This window comes from Aulonocara sp. 'chitande type north' Nkhata Bay, linkage group LG7, assembly GCF_057382095.1.
Source record: "Aulonocara sp. 'chitande type north' Nkhata Bay isolate Kocher_YH1m ecotype deep benthic linkage group LG7, A_spYH_male_GT1.1, whole genome shotgun sequence".
Classification (NCBI taxonomy): domain Eukaryota; kingdom Metazoa; phylum Chordata; class Actinopteri; order Cichliformes; family Cichlidae; genus Aulonocara; species Aulonocara sp. 'chitande type north' Nkhata Bay.
Window position 1 is genome coordinate 3,774,542 of NC_141350.1, and position 14,789 is coordinate 3,789,330.

A 14,789-nucleotide genomic window follows, 5' to 3' on the forward strand; every position below is an offset into this window, starting at 1 on the left:
TGTCAAGCCACAAAAAGCATGGGGTGGGAAAATATTAGGTTAATTTATAATCAACAGTCCTCAAAGGGGAATTGAGAACTCCAAGTCACCAGCAAGAATTGTGTAAGTAGGTGAAATAAGAAAAGTAGCCGGAGCCAATTTTAGCTCGGACCTTGGAGAGATTCACCGTCTTCAGGCTTTAATTAAGAATATTTGGCAGCTAAGCAAATGATCTGTTTTTATGTTCATAACAGATGTTTTGGTAGGCTCCAGATACTCAGTGTTACGTTACTTACTTAACAGTTGGCACACACTAAAATTAAATTGTTTTCTTAATGGTAATGCATCATGTTGCTGAAGGGATTAAAATCCCATGTTCAGCATGGAGAATGTAAGATCCCCGTGTAGGACTTCACAGAGAACTTGCTCTTCTATTATGCACTCACCGGCCAACTAAGTACCTAATCAGCCAATCACATGGCAGCAAATCAGTGCATTTAGGTAGTTCAAAGCAAGGATCCGAACGGGGCAGAAACGACTTTGACTTTAACTTTGACTTTGACTTTGAACGTGACATGGTTGTTGGTTGTTTTCAGAAACTCATGACCTACTGGGATTTTCCCACACAACCATCTCTGGGGTTTACAGAGACTGGTCCAAAAAGTTATGCAAAATGCCCTGTTGTTGAGGTCAGAGGAGAATAGCTACACTGCTGTGATCCGATACAAAGGCAACAGTAATTCAAATGAGCACTCATTACAATCAAGAATACACAGCACGTCAAACCTTGAAGGAAATGGGCTGCAGAAGACCACACCAGGTGTCACTCCTATAAACTAAAAACAAGAAACTGAGGCTACAATTCACACGGGTACGCCAGAAATGAGCAACAGAAGTCTGGAAAGACAGTGAGCCGCTGCCATCTTTGGATGGTAGGTTCAGAATTTGGCATAAACAGCATGGATCCATCCTGGCTTGTATCAACTGACTGGTGAAGGTAGCAAAATGCTGTGGGATATATTTTCTTAGCTCGCTTGGGGCCTGTTAGTGTGAGTTGAGCATCATTTAAACACCACAATCCTACCTGAGCACTGTTGCTGACCATGTCCATCCCTTTGTGACCACAGTCTTCTAATGGCTGCTTCCAGCAGGATAACACACCATGCCACAAAGATCAGATCAATTCAAACTGGTTTCTTGAACATGATATTGAGCTCACTTTAATGGCCTGCACAGTAGGGATGGGTATCGTTTAGGTTTTATCCGATACCGGTGCCAAACCGGTACTTTTGAAACGGTGCCGGTGCTCAAACGGTGCTCAAACCGGTGCTTAAAGAATGGAGAACACAAAATTGGTCCAAAAACCTCTCATGTTCAGCTTTTTTTTCTTTGTAAAAAGATAACAACGTTAGCCTTTTCTGCAGCTATGGGGCATATATGGTATCACTCTTGGCTGGAAGCAGTGCTTAAACTATGGAAAAAAAACACAAACTTTATCCAAAAACCTCTCATGTTTAGCTGTTTTCCACTTTTTCTTTGGTCATTTTAGCCTTTTTGGCCAGGGTGAAGGGAGCATCTGCCATCAAACAAGAAGACAGCCGCATGTAGCTATGATGGTGTTTGCTAGTTCACCTTACATGCATTAATGTAATAACGTGGTTAGCCTACTCAACGTAAATTACACACGAACAACATTAAGCTACTCACGCAGAGAAGAACGGCTGCTGCTGCATCATCATCCTCATCATTCCTGCTACACTGGCAGGGCTAGGGGCCAGGACTCTCCTCTTCGGGTTCTTGGGGGATGTTGCTCCGGGTCCGATAACAGGCACCACACCTGCAGTAGATGTGCTCGGTGTGAGGTCTCGCAGCAAGCTATCAAATACAGCGCATTTCTCGGCTTTTAAAAAAAACGCTATGCGTCGCCAGGTGTTTCATCGGATTTGAGGTGTTACCTCCTTTGACAGTATCACAGTATCAGCTTAAATCAGAATCAGAATCAGAATCAGAATGGGTTTATTGCCAGATGTTGAGGTTTACAACATTAGGAATTTGCTGCGGTGCTTCAGTGCAAACAATAAGAATTAAAGTGCTATGTAGAAAGAAAGATATGTGCATGGGATATACATGAGATATATACATGAGAATAAGAATTAAGAGTGCTACGTAGAAAGATATATACATGAGTGCAGGTGGTGATCAGTGCCAGACATGAAATGATGCAGTGACACAGCGTAGGGTCATGTGTTAGTGGCGGGGACAGTCAAGTGGTTATTGTTCATGTGTCCAACAGCAGAGGGGAAGAAACTGTTCTTGTGGCGAGAGGTTCTGGTGCGAATGGACCGGAGCCTCCTGCCTGAGGGGAGCAGGTCAAACAGACTGTGTCCAGGGTGAGAAGGGTCAACTGAGATCCGGGCTGCACGCCGCAGTGTCCTGGAGGTGTACAGCACTTGTTGTAGGCTGCTGCAACAAGCCCGCTTCGTCTTGGGCATTTTTAATCTGTAGCTCTGCTCTAAAAGAACGTACGTACCTGGACCCGCCTACTATCCTCGGAAACGTAAAATGATTGGCTAGAATCTAAAGTGTATCACAGCTCAGGAAAAAAAAAAGCACCAAAATGTGCGCTGCTTTTCGGTCTGGTTACTACCGTTTATGTCAGAACCGATGCCATCATGGCACCGGATACCGGTACCCATCCCTACTCCACAGTTATTCCAGTAGAGCACCTTTGAGAAGTGGTGGAAATCTCTGTTGTCACTATGGGCCAAAATCTATGAGGAATGCTTCCAGCACTTTGTTTTATCACAAAGAACTGAGGCAGTTCTGAAGGCAATACGAGGTTTATTAAGGCTCTAGTCAATCGTATATAAATGTGTATACTGTGAAAGCCTAACGAGTGTCCATGTTTGCAAGTTCTTGTGTGTGATTGCTTCTTTGTAGCACTGTGTCAGATACTAATGTGTATGTCTTATGTGTCTTATTTGGTCACATTATTTGTTTTAAACATACTCCCACATAAGCCTGAAGATGGATACTTTGTTGGCAAGTGCATGATGTTTATAAGATAATCATGTGTTTCACTGTTTACGATGTTGTGAAAGAGACTCCTCGTGGCTTGTTCCACACCATTTATGCAGCTCTGTAGACATCTGCTGTTTTCATTCCCTTCACCATGGAGGTGAAGAGGCCATGTGTGTTCCTCTGTGCTGTTTACATAAAGCATCCATCAGCTCTAGTTTGTTCTCCAAGCCTCTCTGTATCATTTTATGTTATGAGTGTTCACAGAAATCCTGTCTCTCAGATTGCAGTAAAAATATATATATATTTTATAAAAAGTCTGCACATATTGTTTGTTTTTAAACTGCTGTAAATTATTTATGTGGTTATCTGCTCCATTGTCAGCACTTGCTTCTTCATATCTAATTCATATCCACAAACACAATGACATGGCAGCTGCTTGTTTAGAGGAGGCCATTAATCCACGGCAGGGCACTTCCTGTAAAAGTGAAGGGATCCAGGGCATCTTGCCACTGTCTGCTACCTTTAGCTCTCCTCCCCTTTACTCTCCTTTGTTGTCCTTGCTCTCATTGGGTGGCAGTCAAGAAGTGGCTGCTCATGAATGACCACAGCCATATTGACAGTGTCTGCGCCAAGGGACAGACGCCACGTCCCTAGTTTAAACACATAACACACACATGCACGACACACTCACACATGGAGAGCCAGGGTATGCCATACTGTGGGGAGGTGCAGCCCAGCTGGTCGGATTGGAGCCGAACAGAGCTGGTCCATCTTCTTCTCTCTGCAGGTTTCCACCAGACATGATTTAACCTTTATTTTTTATTTCTTGCATGCGTTTTATATTTTTCTACCCACACATTTCTCTCCGTCTCTCTTTCTAGTTTGTCACACGTGGGTGTGCACATATCATTTTATGATGGGATTGTGTTAATCACACTATTGTACTGTTCATTGGCGGCTCAAAATCATGAAGTGATCGATATCCCTGAGGTACAAACAACAGTCCTGAAGTCTACAAGACAGAGATGAGATATCTTTATGGTACACAGGATTGTAAAGCTCCTCAGGCATTCTGCTGTCTTTAATCAGTCGTTGCCTTTGTATCCTCATCGTCGACTTTTAGCACTGAGTAGCATGAACAGCAGGGAGATACTTGCTTCGTATTTTCTATTCCATCGCGTTTTATACTTCCTCATGTCTGAACTCCATCCCTCTCCATCTTCACATCTACACAGCTCAGCAGTGCAGCCGACTCCTCCTTTCTTTGCATTACATCAACAGCCAACTAAAATATTGATGAACCCCATCTGACCCACATCGCTGTGTCAGCAGCTTCTTTAACATTCCTCGGGAGATTCAGTGTGTTCATCTGCCTATTGATGTGCGTGGACGTTGGACACACATGAGCCCCATGTGCTGTGTGGCGCCAGCTGTTTCTCACCCTTGTGTGCATTAAAAATCAGATCAAACCATGATGTTGACCCTACCCCCTGCATAGACGAACCCTTTAATCTCACTGCATGTATACGCAGAGATAGCACACTGATGTCAGCTAAGGGGCTGCTGCCCCTGATAGCAACCAGTCATATCCTCTGCAGCCCTCCTGGTAACTTAGAGAGAACATCTTCAGTAATTTCCCAATGTTTGGGATAAATAAATTTTTTATTATTATTACTATTCTACATGGAAAATGCAGTAGGTTTTACGCTGATTGCCCTTAATAAACCATTCGTCTCTCCTACTCTTTTATTTTTGTACATCAGGGGACATTTTTCCTTTAAAGTTCTGGATTGTGCCCAATTGCTTTTTTCCCTGAAGTGCAAGAGAGAGAAGAGCTGTGTATGTGTTGCTGTAGTTATGAGTTAACACATAAACATGACTCAGCTACATGGCTTTTAGAGCATAGACAAATATGCCCAACATATAGTCTTTTGCCTTCACAGCCTTAAAGAGGTTTTATGTTGTACCAGAGGCATTTGCAGGTTATGGAAACTTGAGTTCATATGTGTTAATCAAACTGTAACCTGTGACATTAAGAGTTAACTGCATAATTTCTGAAGAAATAATAAGTGTGTTAATGTTGATGCAGCTTTGATTTGGCACATTATCAAGCAGGCATTGTACATTAGATGTTGAGTACAGTCTGAATTCAAAGAGCATCATCATCGCAGCGAATGAAAGAGTACATATTGTGAAATTTATCATTTGTAGCTTGTTTGGTGAAAAGCTCAAGGTTAAAGGGTTTTTTTTTTCAGTATGATTTTTAATTTTAAAGCAGTGATGAATGTTGTAGCTTTCTTAGCCCCTTTCTGCCTTTCTGACCAATCAAGGCAGACCGGTCCGCCAGCTGATCCAATCTAGTGGCAGTAAATGGCTACACAGTGGCAACCATGATGGATAGTTGTCTAAGCAGAGGGGATTCCAATCAGCCAATCACCTGGTGGATTGCTGGTTTCTATGGAAGAAAACACCCACAGTTTAATGTACAGCAAATATAAAAGGGAGAGGCACTTAGACGTAATCACTTCTCCAAAAGTCCTAACAAAACACAATATTTTGTAGTTTTATTCATACATTGGGGGGGTGGGGGGGGGGTTATGTGTATTATATAGGAGTTGTTGGATATTAAAAAAAAATCACCCTGCTTTTGGCTTCAGTCAGTATGACTTTTGGTGGGTTATGCTGTAACACTGACACTGGTGTATTGTCAAAATATGCATGTAGAGTGGAAATTGTAGCCGTGCAATGAACCTAAAGCTGTTTGTTTTTCATAATGGAATACTACTTGTACAATATTATAGGTGACAGCATGGACATTGTTTTGCAAAACACACTTGTTATAATCCAAAGAAATGCGCAAAAGTTATTTTAAATTTTCATCCTTGAAAAGATATCAGTCATTACATCCAGAATGTTCCTCGAAGCTTTATGAAAGCATTTTGCTTTCATATTGGAAAAGGTGCTATTGGAAAACTAGCACTGAAGAGAAAGTCAACATACTTCTTGAAGACCCTCCAGTCAAGTTTAATTAACATAGACCCAGTGAATCAATAACCGAGCCCTGAATTTAGTGGTGTGCTCTACAAATTCCCAGTGAACTGGATAAGATATTGCTGACATTTCATCTTTTTCAGACAGTTATGACTCTCTTAAATATTACATAAAGCGTAGGACACTGGTGGATGCTAGCTATTTCACTCCTTTGATCAACATTATCAGAACCCCGTGTCAGTCTTGATTTATCTGCAGTGCTGTTCGGGGATTCATATATCGTCCAGCTACAGACATCACAGGCGTTTGACCCCTCTGAGATGGCCTTTATTGAACAGGACTTTACTGCACTCTGATACTACGTTGCATTTCAATCATGGTGAGACACTTTCTGATCTAAATGCTAATGTAGTATCCTGTAATCTGAGTATGCTCACTTTACTTGTAAAACCCTGTTCCGTCTCTTGTGTCCTACCTTATCTCCCACTGCTCTGAAAGATGTGTTTGCAGGAATTAAGTTTAGATTGAGGTTTCACTACAGGACTAGCTTCCGGGGTTTTTTGTGTGTATTTAATTTCATGGGGTCTGTGAGTGAGTGAGTCCCGTGTGCACCTCTATGTCTGCTGGTTTAAGAATGTGTCACAAATGCTGCTTTTTCTCTCAAATCCTCACAGGAGCTACAAAAACAGTCTGTAGTACTCAGCAGATGGCTCCTTTCTCACAGTGTGTCTGTCAGTGGTTTTTCCCATTCGAGTAGATAAGTAAACAGAGATTTTAAGAAATATGTCTAATGGAGCACTGGGTTAAACAAGATCACCTCTCTAAAAGTCTACATGGCTAAATAACATCATTAATTTAACTTTAAGAAACAGTCCTAGATTCCTTAGCTTTAGTGCTATTTTCAGGAAACCTCACATGCTGTTACAGTGGGACCTCAAGGGCAGCATAATACCATAAACTCCTAATTAATACCCTTTCCAGACACCTTTTATTGACTTCCTGGTTGCAAATCACCCAAGAATGACTGAAGAATTATGCTACTGTCTGGCCAGCCCCTTCTCAGAGGGTAATGCTCAGAGCATCATAAAAGGGCAGCAGACTATAAATATCAAACCAGATGTCATCTGATTTTAATTTGATTTGGGAGATGAGACAGACATCAGAATTAATAGCTTATTAGCTCATCTCTACATTATTGCATATCCGTGGATCACAAAGTGCCAAGATGTCCTCATCTTGCAGTCAGCGGAAGCAGTTACTGTTTATGTTCCTCAGAGTATTCGGTCATCATAGGCTATGCTGTGTTGTCTGTTTGTGTCCAAAGCAACAAGCGTGGCCTTGAGAGGCTCTACGGGCCACAGAGACATGCTATGTGGGGTGTAACTCTTTGTAGTTTTAATCCTCTCTTTATATCCGGGCCTTGATCATAAATTCACACCAGGGTCATGTCCTGTTACATGTGATTTACTGTATGTCTGCAGGTCTGATATGGTTTCAGATTGACTGATCAAAGGTATGTAGCATTAAATCCTTGCGTAATATGATCAAAGTTAAATTAGAGCCATTAATTGTGTTGTGGACTTGTTAGAAGCCATCAGTTACACCCAACCCTTTGTTTTTGAAATTCTCTCTTTTTCTTAGTGGTTCAGGGAATGCCATCTTATTAGAACCACCATTTTATTTTTGGTTTGCTGTCATGAGTGAAATGACCTTGTGACTGGGGTTGTGATTGTCATAATTCAATTTCAGTTACTGAATCAGAGACATTCAGTGGCAAGATATCAAAAACATCTAAAACGCTTCCTCATGAAAGACGGTATTCTGTTCATTAATTTCCCTAAAATAGTGGGTCTAGATTTTTGGTTTTGGAACCTAAAGGAAGATTTGAACAATTACACGGGTGCGTAAATTTGGCTGTAAATCCTAACACTTAATGTAATATAATACTAAGTAACCTGGTAATACCTCAAGAAGCTGAAAGTCTAATTCAAGGAGTTGCTCCAATCACATTCTAATCAATTGTTTTAAAATAATCTGTGTTGGTGAGGAGGAAAAAAAACTGTATCACAATCGACATACTTATGGGCCTAACTATATGTTAAAATAAAACAGAAATTGTTCTTACAGTGCCCCAAATTTAAATCGCATTTCATCTGCAGACTGGTGAATATAACCAAAGTCTGTATGATTGTACCTATAAAGGTCCAGGAGTATGATTCTTGCTTGGGGTTTGAAAGGTCCTGGTTTCAAATCCCGGACAAGCCCCCATTTGTTACATCACCTAAAAAGGTCCAGGGGAACGTAACCAAACTGTCCAAGTGGAAAAAAGGAAACAGGGAGGCAAAATGGTTAAGTTAAAGGGTTTTATTAATTTTTCTATTAAAAACTAAACTAAAAGAGTCGGCCAAGCCACTATCACCTTTTAAAGAAAGAAAACAACAAAACTCAAGTGTTCGTCAGTAAAATGAAAAGTGAGTCAAAAAATTGTTCATCACCAAAACACACTCCTTTCTGCAGAACATGAGCAATCAAGCACCACACACACAGCTCACTAGCTGCAACCCAACAAGACTCTCTGGCAGTAGAGTTTACCTTTCTCTGGCCTTCAGTATTCCTAATTTCTGATTGGAGTCAGCTGTCCAAAAAAACGGTAGCACCTAAGGCAGGAGAGCTGGCAGGACACACCCACACAAGGTCACTTTCAAATGAAGTCCTGCTAGAGCCGTAACAATGATAAAAGCCAAAAACAGTTCAGATTACCTTATGGTGAACCTCACACTGTATGTTTCCCTTATCTCAAATGTCCAAGTGTGATTATCTCATTTGTGTTAAAAGCAACCAGGCTCTTTCATTTTTGCTAGATTTCTACAGATGTATTTAATGAATTAATAATAATAATAATAATGGATACTTTATTGATCCCCATGGGGAAATTACTTGTTTTTTCTCTGCATTTGACCCATTCACTCAGTGAAGCAGTGGGCAGCCCACTAAGCAGGCGCCCGGGGAGCAGTGTGTAGGGACGGTACCTTGCTCAGGGGTACCTCAGGGTAGCCGTTAAGTGGATTCGAACCGCCGACCTTCCGATCATGGGGCGACCACTTTACCTACTGAGCTATCCCTGCCCCTTCATGATGGAGAAAACAATTACGCTTTGATTAATGGGCTTTTTGGTCAAGCGTTCTGTAACATGACAAACAAATGATATTTGCATGTAACCAAAGAACAATCAACAGGGAAAAAATGTTAATTTCACTTCATATAAAATCTTAGGAAAACAAACAAACAGAAGTCCAAAGCGGCGCACACAAAGACACCGTCGTGTGTAATGATGTCAGAAACATTCTGTCAAACAGATTCACATTTCATACGCACTACTCTGCCATTTTCCCCAAGCGTCACAGATAAACTGCATCTAGAACACGCCTTATCAAAAAATGCTTTTTTCAGCTTGTAATACAAATCACTATACTATACACCAAGTGGGATTGATATCTTATTATTTTAAATTCTTTCCGTCTTCTCCTTCTGTTGTACATCACTGAGCCACTGAGTTTGCCTCCAGTTTTAGCTGATGTTGTTGGAATACAAAATTTAATTTCTTTTTAGATATTTTTCACTTATTTTTTTTTACTGCATTTGCAATAAAGAGTTCTCTCACAAGGCTTAATATACTAATGGAGATCAGTGTCAGTGAAATTAGTAAGTAATAAAATTGCACAACTGGAAGGGATAAGCTAAGGTGATAAATACAAGGAAAATAGGGTCTTCTTTTTTAGGGACTGAATGACCGAGGGAGATGTTAAGAGAATGAGCAAATAAATGGGTAAATACTTTGTGAGTGCAGTGCCAAAGCCTTGGGCCTTTCCTGTAGCTCTTGAGTCCTCATCACAGATGTTTTGAGCAGATTGCCATTGCCATATTTCTCCTCTTTGCCAGACACATACAAGTTATAAATCAAATTAAGACAACAAAATTACTTTTTTATAGTTTGCACAGTGGTCTGCAATGTTTTAGGTTTCTAGTAACATTTTTACACTGAAAGCTGCGGAGAAGACGTCTGCATACCTTTATTCAGCAGTGTGCGTTTCTCTCTAGTATCAGATTTAATACATAATGTGAAATGTCTCTCTGAATACATGTAGCTAATAATGTGACTCGCAGAGATTTGAAGTACTTAGATGATTATCTGAATTTCTATTTGCAGAGACTGATTGCTGGCTGCAGGTCTGAATCAGATTCTTTCCTTTGACTTTCATAAATGCAGCTTCAAACCATATGGAGTAAAATCGAGAGCTACTGTAGATGAGCACTTATGCACATGATAATGCTTTCTTCTGTTTTTCTACACATTATATGGGTTTGCTGTTACGTACAGATTGCAGGTTTACATGATGGGCTTGTAATAAAGCAGCACTTCTCTGGATAATTCTGACAGCTGAAGTAGAAAACGGGATTTACTGAGAGAATGACTGCTCCATCCTTCAAGACCTCACATGGTCTTTATCAGTTCCTGTAGTAGGGTTCACCCTTACATCAGAACATATAGATTCTCCTTCATTTGCCTCACATTGATCTGAATTGCTATGCTGTTTCCAGAAACAAAACCTGTCATCAGATGTGTTATTTTGGTTAGTAGATTGATTTCTCACCAGGTCTGGTCATATTTGCTCTGCTAATTTATGCTGCTTTTGGTAGATTGTATTTACCTTTGTTTAAAAGATCTTGCTGCATCTGTATCTCTAAATTAGTGGATTGTTAGCTGATCACCCCAGCCATTCATGTCATTTTTTCCATTGCAGCTTCATGTTAACTTATACTACTTAGTAAATCTGTCCCAAAGTGTTAGGCCAAAATAGTTCATCAGAATAGTTTCACAGGGTTTCGGCATTCTGCACTGCTGCCTGCTGGATGAATTGACTGCCATTTGCACAATAAATCTCCCTCATTTGGTAATGATGGAGAGTGCTGTCTAGAACACAAGAGTTAAGCTGTGGGATCAAATGACGGTGAAGGTGCCGTCATACGTTTCATATACTCGTGAAAACATTAACAGTTTCCTCTTTTTCTGAATGTCGTTATCCTCAATGAGACTATTCACATACGCGTAGACAGTTTTCCTTATATGATAAAGATGATCACTTACAACAAGTTTCTGCTGATGTCCAGTCACCCTGTCCACTCAGGAGAACCAATGTGTACCTTCAAAATGTCCCTGATTCCCCTCATTATAGGGCTCAAACTTCAGGTTGCAGGTTATAGATAGATCATTACCCAGCAGATCCAGTCTGCTACATGTTAGACTCATGATAGTAGCAAAATGTTGGTATGTATTACTCACTGATTTTCAGTAGTTATTTGTTTATGAAAGTGCAACACATAAGGGAATATCCCTTTTAATATTCTGCTTTTACTAGGACATCACTGGGAGGCAAATGTCTATATTTTAGAGGATACAGAATGAATAAAACCACAGTTAAGCTGGCATAAACAACAAAGATCATGAAGATATGCATACATTATCTCTGATATTACACTAATATACAAACATTTGAGAATAATACCATACATTCACTGCTGAGTAGCTTCAACAACAACATTTTAAGATGGAGTCAGTGGCTGCAATTTAAGTGTTTGCAATTTGCATTGTGCAGGTCTTTATTTAAGGGCTTTTTTTCAATAAGTGTACCACCTACTATTTCTATGTTAAAAGATGTTTTTGGGAAAATGCACCTATTATCTACTAAATGTCAAACTTGATAGCAGTAACCAGGAAAATACTCAATACCATTTTCAAAACCACGGTGAAAAAATGTAAATTTAAAAAAAAATACCAAAAAAATTAGAATACTACAAACAATAACATCAATGACGAACTTATTTTTAAGCTGACTAATGCAGCGCAGAAAAATAGACTAACATAACCATGTCTGTGAAGGTTCTCAGTCATAGTCTAAGGAGCCTGGAAAGTAAAGCGTCTGGACTTCTTTAAGTTTCCTTGAAGACGTTTCACCTCTAATCTGAGAAGCTTCTTTAGTTCTAAGAGCAACTGAGTCCCAGATTTTAAGCCCTATGGGGCTTAAACAGGGTCCCCAATCGGGTCATGGATTCCCTATTGATCCTCTGCCTAATCACAGGAGACAAGATGTGAAAATGGGCTGGGGTCACAATCGGCCAAGGTTTCACTCTGGGACTTTAAGAGAAACAAGAGAAGCACTTTTTAGACACAAATAACTGTCTCATCCTGTTAAATTAGCCCTAGCTTTTAAATTATAGATTGACAGGGACAATGACGTTTCTTGTCTAGCTCCAGCGTTAACGTTATCATTTTATTATTATCCGTAGCCGATAGCTGCTGCCTTAATGATGACTTAAGAGATGTCTGATGTTAATGGCAAAGCTGAATGTGTGAGCCAGCCAGATTCATTTGTATGAAAGCAGGAGCTTTTTCGCTTCGCAAACTTCCTCTTAAAGTGTTCTTCACCGTTGTGAACATCAACTACTTCAGCTGCTAGTGAGTGTGGAGGGGCTGGAGGAGGCAAAGACGGTGCTGTTAGTATTGAAACTGCTGAAAATGAGCATCTAATTCCATGAAAGAATTTTTGGTATTCATTAGTATTTCTTTTACTAATATTTTAAGGACTTCAGTATTCGAGATATTGGTTTACACAATCGTGATACCAACAATGAGTCATTCTTTGTTCATAGCATTTGTGTCTCATTTTGTTTTGTAAAGCATTGCCTGCTGAGCTCTCAGAGTTCTATAATTGTTCCCTGTGATCTCTAATCTCTTCAGTCCTGCCTTTGAAACATACATACATATGTTTAAGGAGCTGCCAGATTTACTGAGCGCTACAGAGAATGTTTGAATGCAGTCTCATCCCACTCAGCGTCTCTATCTAAACGCAGCCTCTCTGCTCTGGTCTACTCGGCTGCTGCTCTGCATATTTTTCATCTTCTCTTCAAGCTTCAGCTCCTTTGTGTCATCCCACAGATGTCCATTTCTCTGGAGTCTCGAGCTTTGCCTCTTGCTCTACCCCTTAACAAAATACAGCAGCTGCTGGGCAAAAATTCTTCGGCTGAATCTGCGTAGGCCTGGGTATGTCCTACTACTTGGCTACTTGGAAGTGTCAGCAAGATATACAGCGAGAGCCCCACAGAGCCCTGATAGATTTGTGATATGTGACAGATAAGTTTTACTCTTTGCATTTTCTGTTCATAACAAACACATTTCATAAGCTTTACTTTAAGTCTTTCGCGTGCTTACTTGCTTTCTCGTGAAGTCAAATGAGGAAACTGAGGATGAAAAGAAGTCTTAGTTTCCATTGTTTTAGGTGTAGCCTTACAATCAATGTCGAGACATGAAACTCTGTCTTCATTTAAAAAAGCCCTGTGATCACATTTCCAAAAAATATCAAACATTTTCCTTACACACGGGGTAATTATTATTTCTTTTAGGTAGAGTCATATTTGTTAATGCAGTTTTGTCATTTCTGGTAACATTTTGAAGATGGCTAAAGGGTATTTGGTGGTTAATAAATTGCCTGTGATCACTCACAGGGAGACACGGGACCACTAACCATGTGACCTTAACTTGTCCATCTTTTTGCATGTGTGACAATTGTGGTGAAAATGTAAGGTCAATTAAATAAGGCCCCAGGCTTTAAGACTGTGTCTATTTGGCAACCACTCGCGTGAGGGGAAACATGAGAACAGTATTCCAGTTGAGAGTGGTTAGTGGATGTGGGTGCTGGGAAAAACTGCTAAAACCTAACTCACCTTAGAGGAGACGTTTGCCTTCAAAGTAAAAAGTGCAGCTATGGTGGGTGCAGCACTGAGGCTCAACTTTTACTTTTAAGGAAACCTTCTCCATTTAACAGCTTATTAGGGAATATTTGCAGACAAACGTAAAAAACTACAGGCAATTATGGCAACCTGTTAGCAGCCAAAGTGACCACTCTGAGGTTGTTTGCTGCAGGAACCAGCAGGAACCCGCAGCTCTGAGAAACCACTTCCACGAATAAACATTTTTCAGGTCCAATAGTTGTGACGGGTCCAATATAAGTCTTGAGCAATGTGCACAGGCTGTTATGGAGAAACTTCATTCCTTATTACCCCAGTGCTGCTACATTGGTAATGATAGGATTAGGATTAGTAATAAAACTATAAGTGGCCGTTTACTTTCGATCTCTTTCCAATGTGATCCCGTTGTTACCAAAATTTAAGTGTTTTTTTCCCCAGAATTTTCAACCATCATAATTATTATTGCTGTCGAAGCCATGAAGCCATAATTTGCATTAATTCTCTGTATTTATAAACGTGCTTCCTCAAGGCAGATAATTCTCCACCAGCAGTGAAACAGCTGAAGGCGAGGGTAATCTTGTCTTTGTTAACTGGGTATTTCTAGATTGAACTTTTAGACCACTGAGTTAAAACTCTCCCTCCATACGTCTGCAGGGTGACCCATTATCACTATTCTGCCGAGAGGCAACAATTACCAAACAATGTGCCCTCTGCTGCACGTTCATTTTGGAGAGAGAAAAAAAGTTGATTCTTACAGCTGATAAGAAAAATTAAACGGTTACATTAGCTGTTATGTTCAGAAGAGGACAAACATTCTCACATTCATATGAACAGACAGATAATTATCTTGTGCATATTTTTATTATCTTGTATTATTATAATTGTCACTTACCCTCCATTTACTGCAGAGAATCCTGAACTTTTAGCTGTGTGGAACGCTTTCTAATCGAAGCTTTATAATGTCTTGTTAGCTTAGTGTGTGAGTCAGCAGGGCT

At 40.2% G+C, this 14,789-nt stretch overlaps 1 protein-coding gene across 2 annotated transcripts in view; it reads left to right on the forward strand.

Annotated features, from left to right (window-relative positions):
• tspan9a (tetraspanin 9a) overlaps positions 1-14,789 on the forward strand; it is a 184,458-nt gene that overhangs the window by 96,520 nt on the left and 73,149 nt on the right. The window lies entirely within an intron of this gene.